Here is a 21,800-nt window from a genome sequence, read left to right on the forward strand (position 1 = left end):
TATCTTAAAATATTTGTATACAGTATGTTTTATTCTTATATGGCTACAGTTCCAGAGATGTTTACTTTTTTGAGGTTTTGGGATTAACAAATATTGAAAAATTTGCTCAGGATCTAGAAGCTCAGCCAGTTAGGCACCAAACACAATTTTCATGCTGAGCAATTCCAGATAAACCTATATCCGACTGATCTCTGCATACAACTTACGAGCTTCAGCTAAACGCAAGTCTAACCAGCTTTGTATAAACTCAGGGTCATATGCAGAGTACAGAATATGGCTGATAAGCTCAAGATAAATATTTTGACCATAGATCAGAAGATCAGAGTAGGACTAATTCCTGTCCCCAATTACACTGTGCTACTTCAGCACCGTATAAATTCCAGCTCCTTCCATATCATAGATTATCACTGGTATCTCCAGATAGACAAGGGGCTGTCAAATCAGAGTATGTTTCTCGAGATCCATCAGGGCCACATGAACCTTAGAGTACCACCATCTTCAGATAAACCCAAACCCTCCCTAGGTTGTCAAGTACTACTGGCTAATCTCAAATAAGCCCGGGAGTCCATTTCTGTAGTACGAGTGACAATCTGCAGGTAAACACAGCATACCATTACCAAGCTCCATATAAACTCTAATGTCCACACAAATCACAAAGAACCTCTAACAGTCTATAGATTAAATATATTGTTATATTTTCTCAATGATTATAATTGGTCAATAGCAGGCCAATTCAGGGTATCATTATAACAGAATATGCATAATCAGCAGACTGATCACTAAGTATGATTGACCAGCTGCTGGTAAACCCAGAGCCCCTGATCACAAAATATGATAGATCAGCTTGGGATAAACTCAGGATTTACAGATTATGTCTAACCAGCATCAGACTCCAGCCCACCTGATTTTAGTACATCACTTAATGGCTTTAGATGAACTCATGGGCTGCCATATACTAATGACTCTACTGTGAAACATTTGCAAAATGAGGGTTCTTAACAAATATACTGCTGCCTTCAAGGATGATTTTTGTTTTTTGTTTTCCTGTTTCCAAACTGAGGAATTTGTAAAACTGAAGTGGTGTCTATGTACAAAACTATAGCATAGAAATAAATATTGTTCATTGTCTGAATAAAATCACCAATGAGGAAAGTTTTGCTTACAAATAAGTTTAAGGAAGTTTAATGCGAAATCTCGCACGACTATGGTGAAATCCAATGAGATCACAGTAAAGCAAAGTGTGTGAGCACTAATGAAGCTGATTGGTTGTATTTTTCATCATGCATACAACAGGAAAAATAGTAGCTAAAGGATAACTACTCACAGAGCCTTTACGCTTGAGATGACGAATTGTTGAGGTAAAATATCTTCCTTTAGTCAGCTTTTTACAGATATGCTGCATCTCTTTCAGGTGTTTTAGTATATGGGCATAAAACCCCATTGCAATATAAATTCATTATTTATTTTGTCTGTGTTTCCTATAAAATACTTCTGAAAGTTGTACTTGCTTTGTCCCCCCCCCCCAGAAATGCTGTAGTGCCTTCATTAAAGGGACACTAAAGTCAAAACTAAACTTTAATGATTCAGACAGAGCATACAGTTTTAAGAGACTTTACAAATTACTATGATCAAATTTTGCACATTCTTTTTATATGCACACTTTCTGAGGCACCACCAGCCCCTACTAAGCATGTGCTCAAGCTCACAGACCGATACGTATTCTAGTCTGTGATTGGTTGATGGCTGTCACATGATATAGGTTCTAGTCTTTGATTGGCTGATGGCTGTCACATGATACAAGGGGCTGGCAAATGGGGGGGGGGGGAGAATAGGTTTGCCATTGCCTTTTTTATTTTGCACTTGTTAATTATGGCTATATCTGGGACACTGCATCTCCCAGCATGTTGCAGCCTAATGAGTGGACCACCACGGCACGTACATCAGCCTTTATTGTTTAGTTTTGCAGCACTACACTGGTGGCAACTGGGAATATATAGGGGGTAATGAAGGGTGCTAAGAATCCCCAGCTGTAGCATCCCAAATAAAAAGGTGCCAGCTGCCCTGAATTAGCAAGGTGGTGGGTTTTTTTTACAGAGGAAGGAGGGGGAAGGGGATTTAAAAAACAAAGATAGAAACAGATTGTAGGACATACCATCCATTGCCAGTAACCCCTTCTGCATAATTGATATTTTGGTTTGTTGTCACCCTATATTATATACACCCCTGGTGGCAGTGTGTTTACAAATCAATAACTGATTAAAGGGTTATTAAAGTTTAAATTTAAGCTTTCATAATTTAGAGTAATCAATTTGAAAACAACTTTCCAATTATATTTCAAATTTACTTTGTTCTTTTTTGAAGAGTATATTTAGGTTGGGACAGAGAAGTGCACGTCATTTTAGCAGTCTACATTAGTAGTGTTTGCAACAATGTTTTACATTGTTATTGATGCCACCCTATTGCCATATAGTGTTCGACATCTGCATGCTCCTGAGACTGCCTAGGTATGCTCTTCAGTAAAGGATAGCAAGAGAGCAAAGTACATTTTGATAATAGAAGTAAACATTTTTTTTATAAAATTGGATGCTCTTGTCTATATCATGAAAATGCTTACTACCCCTGCTCTAAACTAACTTTGCTAACCCCCAGGCACCCTTGTTCTGCACAAAGAGGTTGCTTGCTTTCAATAAAGATTGTGATAAACTGAACATTTGGAATGTGTTAATGATCATATGCTCTCATATAATTAGATTATGTTTCCGTTGTTCTTGCTCATCATGATGTTAAAAAGGGATTTGTTTTATTGTAAATTGCACTGATTTTGATGCATGCTCTTGGGGAAATCAGAACCCCTGGATATATTTTGGTGGGATAAACAATTTTATTTTATTTTTTTGCTGCTAAGTTTTACCTGGTGTTAGCCATTGAATTTTGCAAGTTTAAAGTTGCAAACACATTGATATAATGTATATGTATGACATGTTGTGCAAATTTTAATGCAAATAAATCTTTTTTCAGCTATAGGCCAAATAGGAAGTCTATATATGTGTTCTTTTATATATATATATATATATATATATATATATATATATATATATATATATTTGTTAAGTTTAAGAAACCAAATGTAAATTTGCACATGAAGTGCCAAACACCAGCAGAAAGACAGAAACAGTTTACAGGTATATGCTGCATAAAGACCATGCGGTCAATGTCTGACCGCATATACTTCCGCGGTCCATAGCGATCAGAAATCTTGATCACACAATAAAACAGAAGGCATTTAAGCAGTATGAAGCTTGAAAAGTGAATGCTATATAGCTCATGTGACAATCACTGCTAAAGCACAAAGTTTATTTCAAATGCTTAAAGAAAAAGCAGGACCAGACAATAATGAGTTTAGAGCTAGTCCTGGGTGGTTCAAGTGTTTCAAACAAGGTTTTTCACTGCATAATGTGAAAGTAAGTGGTGAGTCGGCAAGTGCTGATACCAAAGCATCAGAATATTGTGTTGAATCCCTTGATAAGCTAATTGTAGAGGGAGATTTATTTGTCACAGCATATTTTTTAATGTGGATGAAACCTCATTATTCTGGAAACAAATGCCTGAAAGGACCTTCATCTAGAAGGAGGCCAAGTCAATGTCAGTCTTTAAGGCTTTTAAAGACAGGGTGACAGTGTTGTTAGAAGGCAATGTTGCTGGCTACAAATCAAAGCCTTTCATTATTTAGCACAGGGAAAACCCCAGAGCTGTCAAGAACATTAATTAATAATAATAACTTACCAATCGAAAGTCATGGATGACACAAGTGCTTTTCCAGGATGCCCTTGATTGCTATGCCAGGGAATGGAGAAGTACTGCCTGGGTAGAAGGGCATACCTTTCAAGATTTTAATGATTATAGACAATGCTAGAGGACATCCCCCTTTTATTGGTGACCTTAACAATCCCAATGCCTCATCTGCTAAACAACAGCTGCAACTCACGTCCTCTTTCGGTCTGTCACAATAGACTGATTCTCCCCACTCACAAAGACAGGTCACTCTCTTGACCTGATCTTTAGCTATCGATGCACTCTCTCAAACTTCTCAAACTCCCCTTTCCTCTTTCTGACCACCATCTCCTTACCTGCAACAGTATCATCCCTTCCTACAACTCCCACCTTCTACTCCTCACACCAAACTTCAGAGAAGCATTAATGTCTTTAGATCAGCAACAACTTGCTTAATTCCCTTAAACCACTCCTCTCATCCTTCTCCTCCTTTTCCTGCCTCTGAACAATCTATCTGCCACTATAATTCCACCCTTATATCCTCCCTTGACAATCTCGCCCCTCTTACCACTGCTCGGAATTCACACACTCATCCCCAGCCCTGGCATACTCCTCTGACACGGTACCTACGCAGATGTTCCCGTACTGCCTGACGGCACTGGAGAAAATCATGGAGTTCAGCTGATTTTCTTCATTACAAATTCATCTTGAACGCCTACTCTGACTCTGCACTTCCTAATACAACTTCTCTGTCAGCTCAAGACTTTGCCAGTCACTTCATTAACAAAATTGACTCCATCCGACATGAAATCAGCTCTCAAATAATTCCATTTCACTCCCCCCTCAAATGCTCTCACTCAACCACAACCCTCATAAACCTTAAACTTAGTTCATTCTCCCCCTGTTACTGAGGAAGACCGTTTCAGCACTTATACTGCTCGTCTCACCTCACTACCTGTCCCCTTGACCCTATCCCCTCTCAGCTACTCCCCTCCCTCTCTGCTACCCTTACCCCTATACTAACACACATTTTCAACCTCTCCCTCAACACTGGTACATTTCCCTCATCGATGAAACATGCACTGGTCACACCTATCCTCAAAAAACCTTCCCTTGATCCTACCTCCCCATCCAAATACCGCCCTATTTCCCTCCTCCCTCTTGCTTCAAAGCTTCTCGAAAAACTAGTAGATGCACGCCTATCCCATTTCCTTACGTAAAACTCCCTTCTTGACCCGCTGCAATCTGGATTTCACTCCACAGAGACAGCTATTGTTAAGGTCACCAACGACCTACTTACAGCTAAATCTAAAGGCCACTTCTCTCTGCTTATCCTCCTTGATCTGTCCGCAGCCTTTGACACTGTCGACCACCCTCTTTTGCTCCAAACCCTCCAATCCTTCGGCATCTGTGACACAGCCCTTTCGTGGCTCTCTTCCTACCTATCAAACCGTACCTTCAGTGTAGCCTTCTCTGGGGCCTCCTCTGCCCCGTCACCACTTTCTGTCGGAGTACCGCAAGGCTCTGTCCTCTGTCCCCTTCTCTTCTCAATCTATACGTCATCACTAGGTTCCCTAATTAAGTCCCACGGTTTCCAATATCATTTGTATGCCGATGACACACAAATCTACTTCTCTGCACCAGACCTATCTCCTTCCTTGCTAACCCGTGTCACTAACTGCCTTTCTCACATCTCTTCCTGTATGTCCTCTCACTACCTCAAGCTAAATCTCTCCAAAACTGAGCTCCTCATTTTCCCCCCTTCCAAAATCTCCACCCCCAATATCTCTTATAACTGTCGACAACTCCATCATTACCACTATCCCGCATGCCCGATGTCTCGGGGTCACATTTGACTCAGATCTTTCCTTCACTCCTCACATTCAGTCCTTGGCTAAAGCCTGCCGCTTCCACCTTAAAAACATCTCTAAAATTAGACACTTCCTTACACAAGACACAACTAAGATTTTTTTTTTATTTTTATTTTTTTATTTTTTTATTGAGGTTTAGTTAAAAGCAAACATAGAACATCATAACAAATTCTTATGTCACATGAGATAAGGCTTCAATGTTACAGGAGTAATAAAATAGACATGGAAGAGACGTATAGCCAACAAGTTACATAGCTTGCAAACATTATACAGATAGGGTGCTAATCCTTCAGGAACCTTCTATATGACACAATGAATTACTTTTGGACCAACAAAAGTAACAGGTAGTAATGAAGCGAAAGAAGGAAATTGTAGCTAAGGAGACCACTTTTGGATCTCATTAATAAACCTCGAATTTTTACATTTCTAGAATAGATAGTAATTGGTATTGTAAGCAATAATAAGAGTAAATATATAAACTTTCTGTGTAAATAGTGTGGTAAAGTATGTAGGTATAAATAGTTAGAGTATGGCATAGACAAGATAAGCCATATAGATAGCCCTCCAGCAGTGGGAGGTATATTACAGGGGGGTGGGGGGAGGAGGTGGTAGGTTAACTAAGGTTTGTGCGATTTATGTGGAGTACCATGAATAGGGAGATAAGAGTAACAGAGCAGGTCCAGCCTGCACTAGAAACTTATCCCCTACTGCTATGTGACAGGGCTGCAAATCAAATCATAGTCCTAGCAGACTCAAAAAATTAAACTATAACACAAATTCTTGACTTCTATATATATGGCTTTAGAGGTTATATTGCAGAAAGGAAAGAAAACATATATACTCAAATAACCCAGTATAGTTAGTAGCATGTGTGAATTGAAAATAACCCCTTATATTGAAATATAATTAAACATGTTATGCATGACTTACCACCTCGGCCGCCGGCAGCGTCGCCATACAAGGCCAGTAATCAGGGGTTGAAAAAATATTTTTAGGCAAAATAAATAGCAATCAAAGTTTATGAGTTACTGTGTCTAAGACTTGAAGCCTTCCTATTTCAACATATGCTCTTACTGAGAAAAATCTCCAATATTACTGCCATACAGCTGACTTAAAGACTAATGGTGCTCCAAAGTAGTTGAAAATTATAAATTAGAGTGCTACTAGAAGTATCTATGGGTGCATATAGATATTAACTTACAAACAGGTGCTTAGTACCTATGAGCTAAGTGTATTATAGTAAACACATAACTAGGAACTGTGCTATATCCTTAAAACATTAGATAAACATAGATATAGTGCCAGAATAAGATACATATGGGATAGTAGATTTGATTTGTAGGGGTGCTCAGTATCCAGATACCCTTTAGTGCTAAAAATGTAGGATATCACAATGAAATATGGTACTGATGTGTCAAATTAGTACAGGGGAGACACTATACAAAAACTTTCTACATATGGGCTCCAACTATAATAAAAAAAGTCTTTGGAACAGTGACTAAGATAGGCAATGAAACGTACAGGGTGAATGAAAATATGATCCTATGGAGAAAAGCTATCTGGGAGAGCTGTAAATGAGAGGCTGCACGAGCAATAATGTAACCAAAAGCCCACCTTCGTATGATTGCTCTAAGTGGGGTGAGAAATACAAGCAGAGAAATATGGCAGCCCAGTGTAAGCTGCACTATCACCTTCACATAATGGGTCAGCAATATGTAAAAACAAACTATGCGCCATAGGGAACAGAACATATAAAAGCGTATATAAATGGGGGTACACAACAAGGGCATCAAAACAATTGCATATGTCTCTGTGAGATTAGGGAGTACAAAAAAAATTGTGCAGCCTGCAGTCAATCTGGTCCAGTATTAATTCAAGGAGCACTAATGTTAAGCCTAAACAGCTCTATCCTCAGGGGGGTGAATATAGTGGAAACATTAGATCAGTATTAACCAATATATAAGGCAATAAGAAAAGAAAAATCAGTGTGGTTATATGCAGGCGTATAAGGGGATAATGGAGGAGGTAGGATATGACATAAATATGCAAAATAAAACAACTACCTGAACAATCCCCATCATAACCTCTCATATCAGTTGAATATAAACATTTTTAAAGTAACATAAAACAACATATTGGATATATGGATAGTGAGACATTTAAAGGCTTGTTATACACGTTCCATAAGGAGAGCGAACAGAGCAAGAACGTTAATATACCTGTGGAGTGGTGGTCATATCTCTATCCCACTAAGCTGCGTTGCCTCAAACCTGACCATTGCTTTAATATAGCCAATTATTAAACTTGACTCATATGGTAGCTTGAGTTGTCTTATGGGGCTGACTGTCGATACTTATAAAAATTAGGCAGCTTAGGTTATAGCTGCAATGGTCTACGCCTCAATTAGTAATTACACATTAGGTGCTAGTCCAAAAGGATATGTCCCCAGAGTCAATGTGCTCAGCGTTATAAAGGATTTTGTCCCTCTGATCCCATTTACCGCAAGTGTTACTTGTGCTTTGTTAAGGGGGCACTGCGGTAATGGTGAAGTCTTTCATTCAATCCCACCCCACATGGCCGGGTAGTTTGAGTTTCTCCGCTAGACCGATAGTAGTCCCTCAGGTCTTGATGCCATTGAAATGCCACTGCCATTCCCTGATAAGCGCAGCTCCCTCAGCGTCTCTCCACCCGTGTCTCCTCGCCGCCTGGCCAACATGGGGTAACTGCTCAGCAGACTTGCAACCAGCAGACAGGGCAAGTAGGCTCCGTATACCGCATTGTATAGTCTCAGAGTCCTGTTTCGTCAGCTGAGTTAAGTGTACTCACGGGTGCCGATTCTAATATCTTCCCTGCTGCAAACGAAGTAGGGTGTTGGGACGTTGAGGTTCCCGGGCGATGTCTCCAGCACTAGCTTTGTAGTGACTGGCTCTGTCGGTTCTGTCTCCTCATATTGAAATGCCGCTTCAGCGCTTGAGTGAAAGCCTCCTGGTAGCCGTCCAGAAGGGTTACTCAGCACCCTAAGGATGTGAGCTGCAGATGTCATGATACACCGGGAGGGCACAGAAGCAGTGAAAGTTAGGTAGGTCAGTTCGATCTCCCTCACTAGACTCCACGTGGGTAGAGAAATGGCCGCTCCCGGATGCTCCAAGCAGTAATGATCATCTTGTCTGTGGAGCTGCCGCTGTAGAGTGATGTTCTCTGAGACTCAGACCTAGTACATTTCCTGGGTCGCTGACCACACTAAATTATTAAAAAATAGAGCTAAGAAGTTTGCTAAACTAGTTTTTATGAAATTATAACCGGAGCTCCTGATGTGTGCGTCTGTTCAGCTCTGTTTGTTGCTCCGCCCCCCCACAACTAAGATTTTAATCCACTCTCTTCATTCTTTCCCGCCTTGATTACTGCAACTCTGTCCGTCTCTGGTCTCCCCACTTGCCGCCATAGCTCCTTTACAATCCATAATGAAATGCCTCTGCCAGACTCATCTTCCTTACACGTCGCTCTTCATCTGCTGCACCTCTCTGCCAATCCCTTCACTGGCTTCCTCTTGCCTCTAGGATCAAACACAAAACTCTCACTCTTACATACAAAGCCCTCAACTGCACCTCTCCCCTAAATCTCAGACCTTGTCTCCATATACTCTCCCTCCCCGTCCCCTTCGCTCTGCTCATGACCTCCTACTCTCCTCCTCTCTTGTCACCTCATCACACTCCCGTTTACAGGACTTCTCCAACTGGCTCACCATCTGTGGAACTCTCTGCCTCGCTCCACAAGACTCTCTTCTAGTTTTAAAAGCTTCAAGTGCTCCCTAAAGACTCTACTGTTCAGGGATGCATACAACCTACGCTAACCTTTCCTAATACCAGTTCCTCTCCTCCATTGCTATCCCCGGAACCCCCTTAGCTTGTAAGCCTAAAAGTCCAGCTGTTTGTAGATCACCTTCTTAAGAGCTGACTACAACAGTGCAACTCTTGGCAGGGCCCTCTAACCATTTGATCCCCAAATTGTTTTGTTGTACTCCCCCTTTGCTTATAGCGCTGCAGAATCTGTTGCGCTCTACAAATAACCGATAATAATAAATAATAACCTTCACAGCAACATCAAAGTGCATTTCTCCCACCAAACTGCACCTCTTTAATCCAGCCAATGGATTAGGAGGTCATTTTAGCTTTCAAGGCCTACTACCTGAGGAGGACCATTGGCTCAGGCTATTGCTGCAAATGATGACACTGGCAAGACACTGATGCAGTTCCTGAAGGAATTTAACATATACCACTGCATAAAGAACCTTGCTTTGGTCTGGGATGATGTAGTTACTAGCTAGAGTTCACATAGAGTGACACAGTGAATTGCTTTTCTAGTCACTATGGCCAGGGCCTTGAGAAATGGGGCAGCACTTCAGTCCACTGTCAGACGCAGACCACTCTTGTCCTCTGTCTCTGTGGGGGGGAATCATAGGCTCCCAGCAACATAACCTCATCATACGCAAAGAACACCAAACTGGTTAAGGGCAACATTCAAGGTGCATTTCTACCCTAACTTCCTTCCCACTTATTGCGCAGTTCTTCCTAAGCATTGGTTGCATGCAAGTATTGTAGGCAGGCTTAGTAAGGTCAGCAGTCAAGCTAGTATGGTTGATATTTAATCAGTAAAGTTACTTACTGGGGTGGAGCATCATTGCTTTCTTGGACCCAGGCAGCACAATATATTGAGCTGGACCTGGCTATGGCTGTAAAGTCTATTTCAACTATGGAAGTGGAACGCAACTGCAGATCAATTATTGTTTTTGTATCACCAGGGTTTTTGGGCAATTTAGGTGAGCATAGACCAGTAAACCTGTGGTGAATTAATATTAAGTTAGAGGTTCAATGCTGTTAGTACTATCACAACATGAATCCTTCTAAGCACAATATTTCCAATACTGTTAGACTGGCACAGTATGGAAAAATAATGAAAAAATGATAGAAGAAGAATATGCTTCTAATTTAAAGAACTTGAGAGAACAAAAATTCTTTTTTTAAGCTTACATTAAATAAACATGTAATGCAGGAGAGAGTTGGTTAATCCCTGTAAGAAGTAAGCTTGGTTTGCAAGAGATATACTTTTAACAAGTTCACAGAGAATGCTTCAGTTGTCTTGTAGCTGTTACTTGTAGCTGTGTTTACTGAGAGCAGCTGCTGCAGAGTAAGAGAGGAATTTGGCAACAAGCCCAGACTTGCGGTTGCAAAAACAAGTAACAGTTTTTATTTTTGAAATAGTTGAATCCTCTTCAGTTCAAGCTTGTAATCTTAGAGCTCAAAGTGTCTTGTTTCTTAAAGCAGCATATATATTATGAAGTGAGAAAGGAGACAGTGATTCCCCAGTATGAAATAGTGTGCAGAGTAATTTAGAAAACTGCAGCGCCTGTCAGCTCCAGTTAAATTAAGAGTGATGCTGTAAGTGTACAATAACAATTCAGCAGTTAAGTTCTCTATTAGTATGCATGGAAAAAATTAAGAGGTAATTTAGCTGTAAGTCCAAGGATGCAAACAGGATATTTCAGGGATGTAATGCCTTGTATGAAAATAGTCCAGAGTAATCCAAGCTAACAGTCCTTATGAAAGCAGTTAGTTTGAGAAAAACAATGCAGCTCAGAGACTGCTTGTAAGCTTGTTACTCCTGCTAATGAAAAATAACTAAGCACCTGTTTGCTGACAGGTGGAGCTTAACTTAACTAACAAGCAAGTGAGAGAACCATGTGATTGAGAAGTGAGAGAGAAGTAAAACATGAAATGGAATCCTGACAATGGCTCTCTCCAAAACAAAGTCGCGTGAGTAGCTGCAAGGAATCTTTCCCACTGTCAAATTGAGAGAGATTAAGAAAAAGTGCGGCCCTTAAGACATCCTGATAAGGAAAGTGAAATATTCTTCCACTTTGGCTTACCAGAGTCTCATTGTTTCTCACACGCTAGTTCTATCTCTAAGAGGGGTAATAGTAAAACCCCAGGATTTAATAAACAAACAAACTATGAAGACTCTAGTGTTCATTGAGGAAATTGAGGATTGCTTGAGGTTGGTCAAAACTATGAACATTTAATTGTGATCCAGCTATTAAAATAACTCACATTAATGCAAAAGTGCTGTTATGACAGTTCTGGCTAGAAAAGCCTTATGGGCTCAAGTCATGGACTCTGAACCTTTTCAGGAGGCTTTGGAAAAATCAGTTCAAGATCCTTGGGTTCTGATGTAATTTTCAGGGATATCCAGGCCCATCTTGGATTTCAAAACTCTCAAGTTTCTAAAAATTCTAAATTTTGGAGACTATTCAGACTATATTAACTTAGTGCAGGTATCCCTATTCACAGGGATCATGCAAAAGTCCTCAAACTTGCCTTTCTAAACAGGCTTTACCAATTTGTGAACTTCCATTGTCTATAGTGAGCTCTTTTGTCTATAGTAGAAAAATAGAAAATCCACAGCACCACTGTAAGTTTTCAATGCTTTATTGAGACATCTTTATCCCATGCAGGTACAAAGTAGATAGAGCAGCAACGTTTCGGGATGTTATCCTCTAATCATGCTAATGAGCCTCATCTGTTGAGGGTACATTTATAGGCCTACATATTAACCCCATGTATAATGTTACAAAGTGATTTCTATCACCTAACACTACCACCTAGTGGTTTACAAAAATTATTACAATGTTAAACACATAAGTAAAGTTAAAAACAATATACAATTTTACCTATTCATATATATAACAGCATTAAGTCAAAAAAAAAAACCCAGAGATATAAACCTAATTTAACAGCATCACAGAGAAAGCCCATAGATACACTTAAAGAAAAAGATATATTGATAAGGAGAGCGGACAAGGGAGGAGCCACCGTAGTTTTAGATACCAACTATTATGTCACAGAAATTAAACAACAATTGGGAGATTGCTAATACCTATAAGCCATTAACATAGTAACCCAGTGATTAAAATACAGGCAGAAATAAAAAGAGTGTTAAACTGGGCATCTAAGATTGGCATTATAGACAAAAATTATGTGAATATCTATATATGGATTGGCCTAAAACTCCAATCTTTTATACAGTCCCAAAAATACATAAAAGTTTATCAGAACCCCCTGGAGGGCCAATTGTGGCAGGAATTGAGTCAGTCTTTACTAATGATAGCTACTTATCTGGATAGAATTTTGCAGCCAGAGGTACAGAAAATAACATCATACATTAAGGATACAAATGATTTTATTGAAGAAATTAAAAGGTTTACCATTGGATAAAGCAAAATGTATTTTATATACACTTGATGTAAGTAGTCTATATACGGTAATTAATCATGAAAGTGGCATAGGTGCTTGCATTTTGGGCCATCAGAAAATTCAACATTAGGCTCAAATACTGTTCTTTGAGAGTTTGTTAAGAATGGTATTATATAATAACAACTTCCTGTTTCAAGATGACTGGTTTCTCCAAATAAGAGGCACAGCCATGGGTCCAACGTCGCCCCAGCATACCCCAATATATTCATGAATAGTGTTGAAGAAAAATTTGTATATGAAAATGAGTTGTTCATTAAGTATGGAGCGTCATGGTGGCGCTTCATAGATGATATATTTGGCGTATGGTGGGGGGTGACGTTGTACCCCTAGTGGCATTTGTTGATTGAACTAAATCTGGCTGTTAAATAATTTAAAATTCACATTAACCTTCAGTGAAGAAAAGGGTGGTATTCTTGGACACAGTAAATACATATTGATAAGGGAAACTTGTAATTTAAGATTGATTTTACACCGAAAGGAAACAGACAGAAATACTTTACTAATGGTATGAGAGCTTCCATATGAACCCTTAAAATATTCCCTACCAGTAGCCAATTTAAAAGAGTGAAAAGGATAGTCAATGAGAATCACTAGTCAAGAATAGACTTCAAGAAATGGGGGGATAAATTCATACAAAGGGGATACCCTGTGAAATTGATTGAAAGTGAGATTAAAAGGGTTCAGGAGCCGGGAGAGAAAGGAATTAGTGTTTCTAAGAAAGAGAATGAAGAGAGGGGTAGTGTGTGTAACACAGTTTAACCCCATCAATAGAGAAATTAGAAACATTATATCCAGACACTGGCACATTTTGAATAATTGCAATATGGATTGTTGTATCTTTTAAAAACCCCACCAATGATGGCATCCGCTGGGTTCAAAACCTGGGGGACATTCTAGTTAGAAATGATTTAGGATCTAGGGAAGAAACAGAAATACATAACTAAAATGAGTTATGGAACCTTTTCCATGTTTGGGCTGGTGCAAGCTGTAGTGCAGTTATTAAAGGGACAGATTTCAACATCCCCAAACGGGGAAAAAATTTAGCATTAACAGTTTCTATACGTGTGACTCTTCCTATGTCGTATACCTCATTAAATGCCCGTGTTCCAAAATCTATATCGTGAGACCACCAGAAAGGGTACGAGATAGGATGAGTCCAACACAGATCCAATATCAATGTGGGGACCAAGAAGCCCCTGTATCATGTCACTTCTTGAGTGCAGTGCCACAATATAAGTCAGTTAAGGTGGCAAATAATTGATGGAGTGGATAATTTAAGAAGAGGGGGCAATAGGGAAACCATTTAAAACAAAAGGAGTCATACTGGATATATAAAATTGGATGCTCTAATTCCTAAAGGCAATAATAGAGAACTGGACCTTAAAGTGTTTCTGTAATATATACTTATGTAGTATAAAAAATTGCAATAGTCCTTAGATAATGAATTACATTGTAAAAATCAAGTATGGGTAAGAAATTATATGTATTTTAACAACATATGAATAGGGTAAATTGGATATTGTTTTTAACTTTACTTATGTGTTTAACATTGTAATAATTTTTGTAACCACTAGGTGGTAGTGTTAGGTGATAGAAATCACTTTGTAACATTATACATGGGGTTAATATGTAGGGCCTATAAATGTACCTCAACAGATGAGGCTCATTAGCATGATTAAGGGGATAACATCCCGAAACGTTGCTGCCTATCTACTTTGTACCTGCATGGGATAAAGATGTCTCAATAAAGCATTGAAAACTAACAGTGGTGCTGTGGATTTTCTATTTTTCTACATATTATCGAGGCTGACAGTCCCTCTCACCACCTGCACCTGTGATACTGTGGGAGCTGTACACTGTTCATAGTGTATTCTTTGTCTATAGTGAGATCTTAAGGCATTGCATTCGCTCCTTACTTAGATGGCATTCTGGTACAGATGCTTCCTTTCAGATGGCTCAGTGACATATGAAACACAGTTCTTCAGTTCCTTCATTTCCATGGTTGGAAAATCAACCTTATGAAGAGCTCTTAATACCACAAACCAGAAGTTGCCTTAACTGGGGCTTCATCAAATACTCTTTTCCTTCTCCAACAAACTCTTCTCTGCAGTGCTTCAATACATGGGTAGTAACTGGTCTCATGGTATTGACGTCAGATGCTGTACCTCTTCCAAGTTTCCACTTAGATACTTTGCATCTTCTAATGTTGCAAACAATGAAATGGAGATTATAACAACCTGTATCAGAAGAAATATTTAGACTTCAAGACAAGATGGTCTCTAACTTGTGGCAGACTCATTAATCATTGATTCCCCGCATTTTTGCTCTCCATTGAAGTTTATGGAGGAATACATTAACAAGGTAGCAATATTTGAAGTGCGACTTTTTGCGCACAGCTGGTTTAGCACTTGTGGAAAAACATTTTACTTTCAACTTGTAATACGCGTGCTGCCTGATGCACAAAAAGCTGGGATTAATAGTGCTCCACTCGTAATCTAGTTGTGCGTGTCCAATGTAACAAGCAGATGAAGAAGGGGCTTTGTCCTCCACACTGGGGGGGGGGGGGGGCTGGATGACAGTGTCTTCTGCGCAGAAGAGCTTAAGTATAGTGCTGTTTGTGAAACTGCTACATGCTACTCAGTCATTTCTTTGTTCAGTGTGCAAGCTGATTTACACAGGACCTCACTATAGAAATGACTACCATGGATTATCAAAGCTTTAAATCTTGCCTTATCCACTCCTCTCACCTGAACATCTGCAACATTCCTAATACACTGCAATGTTGCACTAGTCCAGACATAACATTGATTGGTTCTCTTTTACCCTGGGAGAGTTGTTTTTCCTATCTTAGCTTAGGATTGGCAAGTGCATCACACAATGCTATGACATGCAAAAGACCGGCATGTTTTGCAAATAAAATAACTTGTTTAAATTGCTTTTTAATATTTCTTTTGTATGGAGAGCTTTTACAATGCGTTATTAGAAGAACATTAAATGCAGTAAAAAGCATAATCAACAAACTGCAAAAGCACTTTTTCTGACAAATGTCAGTTACTTCCATTTATCCTCCCCCTGTACCATGTGACTGCCATCAGCAATCACAAAAATGCATAAATGTATATACTGTGCACACTCTCAGTTGGTGCTTCAGAATGTGTGCATATAAAAGGATTGTGCACATTTTTGATAATTTATGCAAATTGGAAAGTTTCTTAAAATTGTGTGCTCTGTCTGAATCATGAAATTTTTATTTAAATGTCCCTGTTTAAATGCTGGTATATACTATGCACACATCCATCTATCTATATATCCAAATATCTATCATACTTTAATGAGTTCAAACATCATGCTCAAAATAATATTTCTTTAATTAATGGATCAATAGTAAGGAAAATGATGTAGGCAATAAATACTTCTTCAGCTTTAATGCTGCAGCTTACACATTTGTCCTCACCCTACAGAGAAAATAAAATGAGAGCGCAGTGGGCAAAACAATCCAAGGCCTTTATATAAAATTATTCATCGCTTGTCATTCTGTTCCCTGCTACCCTACTTTATGCTTTTATTCCTTTGGATAAACTTGTGCAGAGTCATTTTCAGAGAGGCGTAAGTAGCGAATTGGCATTTTCTTCTAATTAGCACCTGTAAACCTTCACACTGTGTTCACCAGGCCCTGTGCATCTATAACTTAAGGTGACCATTTTTTTCTAATTAAAACCAGGGACATTTAAAATAGCTCAGCCAGCATGAGTAATATTCGCTGTTTGAGAATATAAGTTGAAAAAATATTGCTGAGTATGCTTACCTTTTTTTTCTTTAATTGAGAGAGTCATTTTGCAGGGAAAAAAACAAATATTGATATGAGTATGATTAGTACACAACTTGTATACTTAGGATTTTGGGATCCAAGTAATAAAGAAACAAGTGTAAAAACAAAATGTTTAATAAAAAATGGGTACAAAAGCAACTAATCTACATTCCTAATTTGCCTTCTATTTTTGTGAAGAGTGGAATTGATTTTAATAATAAATTATTTCCTGGATGTTTTATAAAATTCATGCAAGTTTAGTTAAAATATATTTAGTAATTAGCGAACATTTCAAAGTTTCAACATGTAATTTAATTTTATCACTGGACCACATATGTTCATCTAAGAAAAAAGACATTCGTGCAGGTGCATTGGTTACTGGTAAACAGAGACAATATTCTAACCAATTTGCCAATATTTTTGTAGAAACATAATTTTCACTGAAGTCTTTGAATATTTCAACCCATCTGTTCAATACTGGTACAGAATTTAGTCTCCAGCGAGTAATCTGTAGTGTAGCACAGGACAAAGCAGGTGTCATTAAACGGTTCATCTTCTATCTAAACTGATTTTAGAAAAATTCCTGAAGAATGTAATCACTCGCAAACTTGGGTGAGTTTAGTGTTTATACAAAACCCAATTGAATTTTTCGGTATGCTTAAAAGGTCCTTTCCCATTCTCTAGATATTGAATACATTGTCATAAAATTCCACCGCTTTTCTTGAAAATAGCAGGTTTTTTTTTGTTTTTTTTAATTGAGGTTTTTGTAATAAAGCATAACAAATAAGTAAATGACAGAGTATGTACAGTAGGACCATCAATAGTACATATATAGCTTCATAAGATCTACATATACCAGAGAAGGGAAGATTAAAAGAGTGCTAAATCAATAAGAATAAATAAATGTTTGCTCACACCCAGTCAGAAAAGTAAAATGTGTAGTATAGGTATGCAATTAACAAAATACTTTCTAAGTAATGCTTAGGGGCCCTCCACATCATATAAAGTTATATTAGTGATAGAAAGTACTATAACCAAACATGAGACCACTCATGGGTCCCAAATTGAAAACCACAGTTTTATAGATATGGTGATCAGAAAAAGTACCCAATCTGGTCAGGAGGTACCAAAGAGGATAAAAGAAAAGTGTAAGTTATAATACAGACTATAAAACATTCTCTATAAAACATTCTCTAAACGAGATCTAGTAGCAATAATTAAAATGTATGTACCTCACTTCACTTCCTAGAACTATCTTTCATTAGACGAGTAAGACAATAAATGTATTGAGAACCTATAGGATGGAGAGCATTAATTTCGTTACTATGGCCTAGATTTGGAGTTTTGGCGTTAGCCGTGAAAACCAGCGTTAGAGGGCTCCTAACGCTGGTTTCTACGGGACTCCGTATTTAGAGCTTATTTACCGACACTCCAAAAAATCACCCAACGCACAAATCTCTACCGACAGCTCAAACCCAGTAGTTAACATCTACCGACAAAATAAACATCCACGAATCACAAAACAAATATTATACAAACTACACTTACACTCATACAAACACAACGCTATATTTATTTTTCAGATTTAATAATTTTTCTTCAAAATACAAAGGATAAAAGTTGCGAGATCTCGGGTGTTAGAAAAAAAACAACACAAATCCATTTTCCCATTGACTTACATTGACACACGGGAAAAGACCCTCATATAGCTACATCTAACTAATAAGATTATCACAAACATAACACTCATCGATGCATACAAACAATATACACCACATACATACACAAACAAGTTATTTCATACAAAATTAACACGATTTAGCTACTTTTTCACACAAGCTCATGACGTCACTCACTTTACGAGGAAAACCAGTCTTAGAAAAAAAAAAGGACCAAAATTTGAGCCTCCATTGACTTCTATGGGGAAGACGTGCTCGTGCACCGTGAACGACAGATTTCCCTAATGCACGCAAATAGCGTAGACTTAAAAACTCCAAATACCAGCGCTAGAAAATACATGGCTTTTCTGCGTTAGACCCAGCTATATAAATAGATCAAGAAATGACTATTTCCTATGGTGACTTAGGGATTTTACTTATTGAATATTCACAACACCATTAAATTGTTTCAGACTTTTATATTACATCAACTACAAATCAACATCACTAGTAACAAACTTTTTTAATAAAAATATTACATTTAAAACGGACACAAAAATAATTCAAACTTTCAGGATTCACAACAGTACACAGATGGGAAACACCTCTCATTTACCTTTATTATTGCATTTCATTTATTCAACTCATATGCTTGCAGCAACTGCATATCTACAAGGCTTAACACATGATCAGTCATGGATGCACATACATTACTTTTACCATTCACTCATACATGTGCATTCAAATGATGGGGGAAAAACACATTACATTCTCTATAGGAATCACAAAACAGAACATATGGATTTAATGTAACTTTTAACATCATGATTCCATCACAATAAACCATTAGGAATTACTACAAGAAGAACATCATTACACCAGATTACAGATGTCACTTTATGGAAGGAACAACAATGCCAGAACGATATATAGAAGTCAGCATATGTGGGACACAATCACAATATATACGTATATGTACATAACACGCATCACCCATCACGCAACCACAAAGCACACATTTAGATTTTATTCAGCACACAATAACAATGTAGCACAATACAACAACACAATGAGGATTTCTGAACTACATAGCAGGTTAATAATATGATGACGTCATTAGAAAGATTCAACCATACACATTACAGATTCACCACTGTACCGCCTCCTTTCTGAACTTTAACACTCAATACTACAATACAACATATACGTAAATAACAGTTTTGAACAGCATTATTAGGGAGATTTGAATGGGACAATTAATAAATATTGTCAGATCGCAAATCACTTATATATACAATACTACAGATGACAGCCGGAAGTTATTCAGTATTAGTGCCATTTGAATGGACGCATACAATATTGACAGCTCGGCAATCACTTATATATACAATACTACAGATGGCAGACGGGAAGTTCTGATTATTATTGCGATTTTAAAGGATGCATACAATATTGACAGCTCGGCAATCACTTATATATTACAATATTACAGATGGCAGACGGGAAGTTCGGAATTATTATTGCGATTTTAAAGGAACGCATACAATATTGACAGCTCGGCAATCACCTTATATATACAAATACTACAGATGGCCAGATGTTACTTTATCGTTTTCAAACAATGTTGCAGCAACATTGATCGATCACATTCGATGCACATTATACACAACTATGCACTTTTATTCATGTTAGCCTGGACGTGTGCTTGTTACTATAAGATCGCGTTTAAGAAATATTGATTACGCATATGATCAAACATTACAAACATGCACTGTATGTGTGATATTTGACACTTTCACATTGAGATTCATTGGGGGAAAAACAACATTTCAGCCCAAAAAAAAAAAAAACGCCCACGTGAAAGCATTCGCAGCCGCTCACATACAAACAATGAATACAATTAGCAATCATTACAAACTCACTACCATTGGACCTAATTGTACTATAAATCCCCCAAACAACATGCCAAAGCATCACTTGTGATCCACATCAGATCAAGCTGCATACCTTGTTACGCTGTTTTGAAAGATGGATGACGATGACATGGTAGACGCCTGCTGGTGCTGCTATTGGCGAACTAGCTGTTGGTCCGAATCAGGCAGCCTCGGGCGGCTCAGACTGAGACGAAGGGGTCGTCTGGGTTCGAGGTCCTCGTGTCTACAGGGTGAGACCCACCTTGGAAAACATGAGCGACTTTGAGGTTTATGATAAGTATCGGCTCAATCGCGAACAGCTCATTGGGCCTTTACGATCTTTTTAAACCTCAATTTGGAGCCACGTATAAGAATAAGGACTGCTGTTCCAGCCATGAGTAAGATGCTAAGTTGTCTTTACGTCCTGGCCTCCGGAGTTTTCAATACCGAGAAATGTACATGCATGGCCTGGCTCAAGTTACATTCACTGTGTGTTTTGATAACTTTCTGGATGCCATGGTACGTATCAGTAAGCATTACATAGGATTCACACAAAATGATGGTGATTGGAGGCGCCTGAAGCGGGAATTCTTTGATATTGCTCAATTGCCCAATGTCTTGGGAGCCATAGATTGTACCCACATTGCGCTGCGTGCTCCAATTGATGCTTGCCCTTCCGAAATCGCAAACATTTCATAGCCTCAACGTGCAGTATGTTTGTGACGCACAGATGAAGATTAGCATGTGTGTGCAATTTTGGAGGGGCTTGTCATGATGCCCGCACCTCGCTCAGTCGTCCCTGTGGAGACCGTTGAGGAATGACAAATGCTCCCTGGTTATCTCGTTGGTGAGTATTTGTGCACAAACATGGTTAATTAGTTTTGACAATTGCCACTGTAGTTTTAAAATGTTAGCGTAATGTTCAGCTATAGGATGCAATTTAACCAATTTTTTTTTTTCCGCAAATATCTAATTTTAGTTCAATGCAGATATGTAGCATGTCTTACCTTAAATGCTCAGATAGAGAATGCAATGTAACCATTTTAGTTTGCATTTTACACAAGGGTTTGGTTTAGGAGAAATACGCATATGTAGCATGTCTTAGTTGAAATTGGAAGATATTAGCTCATGCAATTTAACCATGTCATTGTCTCTTTCCGCAAATGTTTAGTTTTAGTTCAATTGCAGAGAGGTAGCATGTCTTACCTTAAATGCTCAGATAGAGAATGCAATGTAACCATTTAGTTTGCATTTTACACAAGGTTTGATTTAGGAGAAAATACGCATGTGTAGCATGTCTTAGCTGAAATGGGAAGATATTAGCTCATGCAATTTTACCATGTCATTGTCTCTTTCCGCAAATGTTTAGTTTTATGTTCAATGCAGATATGTAGCATGTGTTACCTTAAATGCTCAGATAGAGAATGCAATGTAACCATTTAGTTTTGCATTTTACACAAGGTTTTGGTTTA

The 21,800-nt window shown here is 38.4% G+C and overlaps 1 protein-coding gene across 1 annotated transcript in view; it reads left to right on the plus strand.

The window, feature by feature from the left end:
• Positions 1–3,030, plus strand: part of MFSD11 (major facilitator superfamily domain containing 11) — a 143,811-nt gene extending 140,781 nt beyond the window's left edge. Inside the window, exon 15 of the mRNA XM_053709569.1 lies at positions 1–3,030. This exon is cut by the window's left edge and continues 999 nt beyond it. The gene's annotated coding sequence lies outside the window, so the exon portion shown is untranslated.
• The last annotated feature ends 18,770 nt before the right edge of the window (positions 3,031–21,800 follow it).

Source organism: Bombina bombina, chromosome 1, assembly GCF_027579735.1.
Source record: "Bombina bombina isolate aBomBom1 chromosome 1, aBomBom1.pri, whole genome shotgun sequence".
Taxonomy (NCBI): Eukaryota; Metazoa; Chordata; class Amphibia; order Anura; family Bombinatoridae; genus Bombina; species Bombina bombina.